The following is a 9,130-nucleotide window of genomic DNA, read 5'->3' as shown; positions in this document are numbered from 1 at the left end:
TGCACCGAATAAATGAGCCTAGAAATAGAATTCTGGATTCCCTAGCAGACTTCTGGGGCCAGATTTTGGGCTGTGATGAGTTCTCTGTAGCATCCTACCTCATCGACGGAAACTCTGGCTGTGACCTTCAGTGAGTAAGCACTGAGACCTTGAGAGAGTAACTTAACTTCTCTCACAGCTTTTGTGTCCTCAAATGAAAAATGAGGAACGGGAATAGAGTCTGGTTTAGTCGTGTCTTGCTCGTAACAAATCACTCCAAACCTTCATTGTTTAAGACCTGAAGTCATCCCTGTGGGTTCAGTACTTGGATGTGGCTCAGGGTCTCTCATGGGGTCTGCAGTCATCTGCATGTGTGACAGGGGGCTGGAGGATCCACTTTCCAGGTGGCTCACTCACATGGCTGGCACGTTGGTTCCTCTCTGCGTCGGCCTCTCCACAGAGTTGCTTGAGTCTCTTCACAAAATGGCAGGTGGCCTCGCCCAGACCAAGCAACCTGAGAGACCAAGATGGAAGGTGCAGTGTTTTTTACGCCTACCCTCGAAAGCTATACCATCACCTCTGCCGTGTTCTACTGATCATCCAAGGCAACCCCTAATTCGGTTGTGGGAGGGGACCATACGAGGGCCATCTTGGAGGTTTGTACAACAGTGTCTACCCCACAGGTTGTCACAAGGATTAAATGAAACAACCCATGCTCCACCTGGAAACGTGGTAAATACCGAATAAAATGGTAGCTTTCACGACAAAGTGCCGAATGCCAACCAATACCAAGTCTAGTCCTGACTCTTTGCTTTGCCTCGAGTTTTCTTCTATTGGGTTTTAACAGGAGACTCCCTGGTGAAATGCTTGAGCCCTCACTAGAACCCAGTAGGAAAAACCCAGAAAGCCACAGAGCTCAGGCAAGACGACAGCAGCAGCAAACACCAGTCCAATGAGCAGATGAAGCCAACAACACGTGGGGGCCGGGCTCCCGAGAAACAATGGCAGCTGGCCAGCCCTGGCAGGCTCCACGGCTCAACCAGCCTGGGAAGCACCCTGAGTGCCTTGTCCCTACCTCCTGAACAGTGACAGCAACAACGAATGTACCTCTCTCGTTATCTTTATCTTGCCGGGGGTGTTACCGCTTAAATAGTGTAGGAGAGTGTTTTCCCAACGTGTACCCTGGGAAGTACTACTGCAAACAATAAAAAATTGAAAATAAATTAAAAATACATGGTCATAGGTGGATCTCGAAAACAGCTTTATGGTCCAATACATTTGAAAAGGCTGTCTATTCAGTTCTTTTTTGGAGACTCGCAGGGCACATTTCGTGGCGTTAAAGACTCTCGGAAATCCTAGAGGTAAACAATAACAGAATTAGAAGGAAAAAAAAAAAAAACCTTAGTTAGATGTGACCCAGCATTTTGCAAACTTGTTAGGGCACAGCATGCTTTTTTTTTTTTTTTCCCTCTGCAGGTGTAAGCCTCCTATTGCATAAGCCACGAAAACTTTTTGGACCTTAGTTGCTTCATGATGAGTATCATGAGTATAATGTGGATAACACACACTCCATAGGGCTGTTGAGAAATAAGAAAGGTACCCTGCCTGGCATATGGGTCCCAGTAAGAGCTTGGACCCTTTGAGGCGTTTGGGGTCCCAAGTAAGAGCTCTGACCATCAGAGCTTGACCCTATGGGTTCCAGGTCCAGCTCCACCTTGAAGGAGCTATTTGACCTTGACCAAGTTCCCTTCCCTTCGGTTTCTTGTCCGTAAAGCAAGGAGAACTGTACCTATCCCATAGCTTTAACGGGGGGATAAAATAAAAGGGAGCCTGTGAAATGCTGAGCCCTTGCTTGGCGTGCTGCGAGGGCTCACTCTTTGGAGGGTGCCTGTGTGGCCAGAGGCACAGAGCTGCTAAGTGACAAGGTGAACGCATGAACCCTAGCCCACGCACCTCTGAGTGCATGTGTTTTCCCCTCTGTTGGGCCGTACAAGGAGCAGAGATGAGATGTGGTCATTTTCGGAGTGGCTCTGGAGGAGGATTGTGTCGGCAGTTGGAGACAAGTGGGTGGCAATAATTCCGGAGAGCTTCCCAGAAGCGGTGGGGTTGCAGGAAGATATTTAAAGACAAGGAGGCAGGTGGCTGGGCAGATGGGGGTGGCAGGGTTTACACACTCAGAGGACAGCCGGGACAACGGCTTAGAGGCGTGAGTGGCGGCGGCTGCAAGACGCCAGCTTTGTTGGAACAAAGCAGCAGGTGAGGACCATAGAGAGTCCACGCTCCAAGCACCCAGGGAGGGCTGAGGCAGAATAAAACCCTTGGCAGGGAGACTGTGGCCCCATTTGCCTTTTTCAATCAATCAGCCCACAATTGAGGGACAGGCCCTGAAGCAAAGCCCCTGGTTTGCCCACCTCCCCCACCTTCTCCCAAGCAAAGGCTGCGCAGATAATCGTTTAACTTCTGAGACCTTCTCCTCCCTCCCGAAGCCGCAATCAGTCTTCCAGAAATTTATTTTTATTATTGAGCTCCTGTTTCTGCTTTTGCCATCACTGCAGATCAGTTTGGGTTTTGTCTCCCAGCCCAAGTGCTTTTCATTTTTTCCAGATCACTCTAAAGTCCGTATGTGCTGCCTGGAGCAGGTTTAAGGAACAATCCAAGATTTCTTTCTGAATAAGCAGTTATTTGTACTTTGTTTTGCTTTTCTTGGTTACTGAAGAGAAACAGTGACATAAAGAAAGCACTGGTAACACTTAGTATTGAGCAGCACAAATGTCAATGGTAGTGACTTTGCAAATAAATAGTTACATTGTCAGGCGCACAAGAGTCTCATTGAGGAAATCTGTGCAGTGACTGCTAACAGGGTTAACACTTTAGGCACAATGTAATCAAGGGAAGACTGTAAACTTTGTACCAAGTGACCTCAGAATGTACTAAAAGCAAATGCCAACCAAGGATCCCAGGATATATTTCCAGACCAGTCACAATGCATTGGAAAGAGAGAAGGTTAGAGAGAGAGACAGAGACAGAGACAGAGAGAGAGAGAGAGAGAGAGGAAGGAGGGGGGGAGAATCTGATAGAAACTTTGTTTATGGTGAAATGGAGAATGTTTCCTTAATTGTTTCAGTGATTATGGCAAATCCAGTTATACTCTGTTTCATACTCTGTTTTCATCATGGTTCTACTCAAAGCCAAGAGATTTTTTTTTTTAAGGAGATGTAAAATCCATTTACCACTTTGCACTATTTTTTCTTGTAGAGGATGTTATTGTAAAGAAACTAGAATCTCTCTGGCAAAAACTTAAGTGACTAAATACTTAGGACTCCCACCACCCTCTTCGCAGAGATTTTGGCAGATGACAATGTGGGCGAAGCCTGTCTGTCCTGCCTCCCTGTTTCGAGTTGCCAAATTTAGCAAATAAAAGGAAAGGATACCTTATTTAATTTGAATGTCAGATAAACTACAAATAATTTTTTAGTCTAAGTATGTTCTGAACATTGCATGGGACCTACTAATAATTATTTTTTGTTTATCTGACATTCAAATTTAACTGGGTATCCTGTATTTCATCTGTTCACACCATTCCACTGGACTATAGACGTATAGGCTTATTTCTGGACTCTCTATTCTCTTGATCCATATGTATATCTTCATGCCTGTATCACACAGTCTTGACTGCTCTAGCTTTGTAATAAGTTTTGAAATGAGAAAGTCTGAGTCTTCCAACTTTGTTGTGCTTGTTAAAGACCGTTTTGGCTATCCTGGGCCCCTTTTATGTCCACATTAATTTTATTTCTGCAAGTAAGCCAGCTGTGACTTTGATACAGATTGCATTACATCTGTGGATCAATTTGGGGAAGATTGCCACCTTAATTTTATTAAGTCTTCCTATCCATGAATATGGGATGTCTTTCCACTTATTTTGGTCTTCTTTAATTTATTTCAATGATGTTCTGTAGCTTCCAATGTACAAGTCTTATACTTTGGTGGTTGTTGTTAAACTTATTCCTAAGTATTTTATTCTTTTTAATGCTATTGTAAATAGAATTTTCTTAATTTCATTTGCAGATTGTTCATTGCTAGTGTATAGCAATAAAATTGATTTTGGTACACTGATTGCTATGACATTTAAGATTGCAAGTTTGAAAAACCTCTGTTCTGGTGAGATATAACTTACATTCCGATTGCCTGCTGCAAGGACATTAGCTTCTCTGAGAATTTTATCAGCTTGGCTCTTTGATAAAAATGCCACTGGCATTGGCTAAGGGACTGTAAACATATAACCTGTCAGACTGCAGACTGAGGTGAATTGAGAAAAGTGGGGAGAAGCAAGGCCCCCGCAGGCAGATGTGTTGACCTTCATAACTGTAACTGCCAGTTTCTCCCACTAGACCTTCAAACTCTAGGGTCTTCTGAACAGTTCTCTCTCTAAAGCACAGTCTGGTGCCTGCTTTAAGTGTGTTGCCCGACTCACTGACTAAATGGGGGCGAAAAAATGGAACTGCTCAGCGGACCGAGCTCAGCGGGACCTTATTTTGCCTCGGGGCCTTGCACCCTACTGTGGTCAGGTGTGGCTCCTTTACAAGCACCCATCTCATTAAAAAATCAACCTCTAGGGCTAAAAAAGTGGTATCTATTATCTGTATGACATGCTATGCTATTTTTAGTGCCGTCCCTTTTTAGTGCTTTATTTATTTATTACTTTTTAGTACTTAAAAAAAAATGTCGTACAGCATATTGTCCTTTATTATTCTTGTTCAAGATTGTCTTGACAATTCTTGACTTTTTATTTTTTAATATCCTTTTCATTACTGGGTCCCTAGTGGGACTTTGACTGGTTTCAATAACATTTTTATATTAACTTGGGAAGGATTTTATTTTCTAATCCAAGATTTTGGTATGTCTTTCCATTTATTCAAGACATATTTTATTTCCTTTAATAAAATTTTACTGCTTTCTTTATATAGGTCCTAGACTTCCATAGCTAAATATGCTCATGACACTATTTTTAAAGAATTTATTTTGTAATCTCTCTATATAACTCATTATTACTAATATAAAGAGAAGTTATTGAATTTTTAAAAAATACTTATTATATACTCAGCCACTCTACCAATTCTCTTATTGGTTTTAATTTGTTAATTGAGTCATTTGGGATTTCTATGCATAAAAGTATAGTATATGCACAAAAAAATGACTTTGCCTTTTCTTTTCCAATATTTGAAATCTCCATTTGCTTTTCTTGTCTTATTACATAGTTAGAACCTCCCCAATAATGATAAATAATAGCGGTGGTATTTGTTTACCTCTTATTGAAGTCAAGAGTATTTGCTCTTGAAAATTTTGTAGCCAGTACAAACTGTAATACAAAACAGGAAAATAAACTATACCCCTTTTGGATATAGCAATCATTATATGTAGGATATACATAATAACAAGTAATTCCCTGAGAGCAGAGCAAGCCTGAGTCTCCATGGGATAGAAGTAGAGACTTGAAGGGATTTTGCATTCCTTAAATTCTTAAAAGAAGTGATGGGAGAGAGGAGCCAGGAAGAATCTGACCCATCCAAGATGGCAGATTAAGAGTTCAAAGATTAGGAACAGCTGGGGAGAACAAGAGACTAGAGATCAGAAAGCAGGATTTTCTTGGGCAAGAGCCAAGAAAACCAGCTGGGAGGTGACCACTGTGTCAAAACAGTTTTCTGCAGAAGCCGAAGAGGGAATGTGAATCTCTGATAGGAAAGAATCTCAAAGATTAATAGAAAGTCTTGACAAGCAGCTTCTAGAACAGAGTTTTTCAAGCTTTAAAACTATGACTTGTCATCTTCCTATCAGTGTGGCAGAGTCTTTTGCCTAGCACAATGACTTGTATACAGCCGGTCACACACCAACACACACATACTACATATGTGTGTGTGTGTGTGTATCAGCATGCGTGTATCTCTCTCTCTCACACACACAAAAAAATTGACATTAAATTTTTTTTAAAAAAAGAAAGTATAAAAAATAAAGCCTATGGTGTTGGTTTTCTGGAGCCACCATATTAAAGTGTGAAATCAAGGTGTTGGCAGGGCCACACTCCCTCTAAAACCTGTACGTGAATCCTTTCTCACTTCTTCCTAGCACCTAGTGGTTTGTCGGCAAAATTTGGCATTCTTTGATTCACAGGTGCATCGCCCCAATCTTCTGTCTTCACGTGATATGTTCCCCACGTTTCTGTCTTCACATGGCTATCTTCTTACAAGGACACAAATAATATTGGATTAGGGGCCCCCCCTACTAAGACCTTATCTTTAAAAAAAATTTTTTAATGCTTATTTATTTTTGAGAGAGAGACAGACAGAGCATGAGCAGGGGAGACACAGAATCCGAAACAGGCTCCAAGCTCCACGCTGTCAGCACAGAACCCGACGCAGGGCTTGAACCCATGAACTGTGAGATCATGACCTGAGCGAAGTTGTACACTTAACCTACTGAGCCACCCTGACCTTATCTTAATTACATCTGCAACCGCTCCATTTCCAAATAAGGTCACGTTCAGAGGCTCTGGGGGTTAGAATTTCAAGGTATCTTTTTTAGGGAGATGTAATTCAACCTGTAACACTCCCCTTCACTTTTTAGTCTTAGCAATTTAGTATGTATGCTAAGGAAGATTCTGCATGCATTTACAACTGTATAACATGTATGTGTGTTTGTACACAAACATATGTCATATATTAACCACCATACATGTTATCTGACATCTGCTTTTTATTTTTTTGGTTTTTTTTTAATGTTTATTTATTTTTGAGAGAGGGAGAGAGACACACACAGAGCATGAGTGGGGTGGGGGGCAGAGAGCAAGAGGGAGACACAGAATCTGAAGCAGGCTCCAGGCTTTGAGCTGTCAGCACAGAGCCCAATGCAGGGCTCCAACTCATGAGCCCAGAGATCATGACATGAGCTCAAGTCAGTCGCTCAAGTGACTGAGCCACCCAGGCACCCCAGACATTTGCGTCTTATTTTAAAAACATTTTATTGTGGCAAAATATACCTAACATGAAATATACCATTTTAACTATTTTTAAGTGTGCAATTCAGTGGCATTAAGTAGGTTCACAATTTATGCAACCATCACCAGTTTCTAGAATTTTTCATCATTCCAAACAGAAACTCTATGCCCATCAAGCAATAATTCCTCATTCTTCCCCTGGTAATCTCCATTCTACTTGCTGTAGAGATTTTGTATGAATTGTATGAATGGAATCATACAATAGTCGTTCATTTTTGCCTGGTTCATTTTACTTAGCCCAATGTTTTCAAGCTTCATCCACGTTGCAGCATGAGTCAGAACTCCTTTTTATGGCTGAATAATATTCTATCGTATGTATAGACCACATTTTGTTTATTCATCCACCGATAGACATGGGCTGTTTTCATATTTTAGCTGATGTGAATAACGCTGTTTGGAACACTGGCATACCAGCAACTGTTTGAGTCCCTGTTTTCAATTCTGACATGTTGTCACTTAATAAAGTGTGGCCATCCCTTCAAGTCAGTACAGATAGAGCTACTCCATTTTCCCCCGCCAATTGCTTTGTATTCCACAGTATGAGACACTCGATGGAAGTAAATTTTATCCTGCTTGGGTGGTGAAAATGAAGAGAGAATCCAAGACCATATAATGCAAACGTAAGCTTTCTCAAAGTGGTGTTTGTGGAATCCTGTAGTTTTACAGACGTATTCTTAGACGTCCACACATTTTCTTTATAGCATGACATCTTGTGCTTTCATTTTTGAGATAACCTAAAATATAGTTGTAAGCATCATTTGGATCATCTGAATGACCAGCCGTTAACCAACCTTGCCCACCAGTGTTGGTGCCCTTATGAGGTGTTTGTGAAGGTCATGAGACCAAGTCAAGGAGCAACACAGAAAGAATAGAGATAAACCTCATAAGTTCACTCCATTACAGACCCAGTGACATCATGCGTGCTCTAGGAATGAGGTGTCTAAGTGATTTAAATAGAGAAACGCGGTAGAAAAATGGGATCATCAGTAATGAGAAGCCGAACAAAAAGAATCTATAATAGTCAGTACTGTTCCCAAAGTGAGAGGGGAAAGTTTGCAATAATGTGGACCACAGAATTTCTCTAGAAATGTTTGAATACCGTTTTTAAATTTGCTTTGGGTTCTCTCATTGCGTATGTAAAAACTGTAAGCATAAGGAGTCTATAGCTAGTTTTCCATTTATATATTTTAAAGTCCCATTCTTTGAAAGCTAATTTAAGTCAACGATACATTTTTATTCCCCATCAGAAAGTTCCAGACATTGCTTAAGTCTGAGAAACACTAACCTGGTCGTTAATTTGATGCAGAATTTCCAGACCAGGGCTGTCAAGATGGGAGACGTCAGCACAAATAGTTAAATAGGTGTTTGGCTGGAGAATATCAGCTTTCGAACATGAATGCAGATTTATATGTAAATGTTTCTCTACTCCAAAGTCAGAATGAATGATTCCTAACATGGGGCATATCAGAAAGGTTGGGCCTAGGAACCAGGCTGGTTTTCCTTCTTGCCCTGGTTCTACCACATCTGAACGCCCGCTACCTCTTTTCTAAACTAGAGATTGATACCAATTCCAAACTCACATGTTTGTTGTAAGGATTGTATTTAACATGGTGAGAGCGTCTGGGGAATATCAGGGGTGTTCAATGACAGCTACTGATATTACAGGGTCATTTGAGCTGTAGGTTTTGAGAATGTTCCATGAGCTTTATGTCATGCTTAAGACTTTTCCACACTTGGGAAAAATATTCTAAGCTGGGTAACCAAATATTAGACATAAAATCAAAGTAGTATTTACTAATGCTATTATAGGATGCAAAAATACAAAGCAAAAACTCTAAGATTAAAATCTCATTACGTGCATTTTTATCAACTTTTCCTGGTTATTTCAATTTTGCAAGGCAGATATTTCAACCCTCAATGGGAGAACTATGTCTTAAAGTCTGCCAATCCACTTTCATACAGTATATTTTGTGGATTTGCCCCTGGTTCCCTGGTCATGACTATAATGACCGAAACATGCATGTCTCTGTGGATGTAAATGTATAAGGTGCACATGAAATTGAGCTAAATCTACACTGAGTTCAGATCATAAACTGGAAGCTT

At 41.1% G+C, this 9,130-nt stretch overlaps 1 long non-coding RNA gene across 1 annotated transcript in view; it reads right to left on the bottom strand.

Moving 5' to 3' along the window:
* Positions 1 to 1,223: 1,223 nt before the first annotated feature.
* LOC115512745 overlaps positions 1,224 to 9,130 on the bottom strand; it is a 29,800-nt gene continuing 21,893 nt past the window's right edge. The window contains exon 2 of the long non-coding RNA XR_003968473.1: positions 1,224 to 1,334. This is a non-coding gene — a long non-coding RNA (uncharacterized LOC115512745). The remainder of the gene's footprint in view (positions 1,335 to 9,130) is intronic.

The sequence above is a fragment of the Lynx canadensis genome, chromosome B1 (assembly GCF_007474595.2).
Source record: "Lynx canadensis isolate LIC74 chromosome B1, mLynCan4.pri.v2, whole genome shotgun sequence".
Taxonomy (NCBI): Eukaryota; Metazoa; Chordata; class Mammalia; order Carnivora; family Felidae; genus Lynx; species Lynx canadensis.
This window is presented reverse-complemented; position numbering and strand designations above follow the sequence as displayed.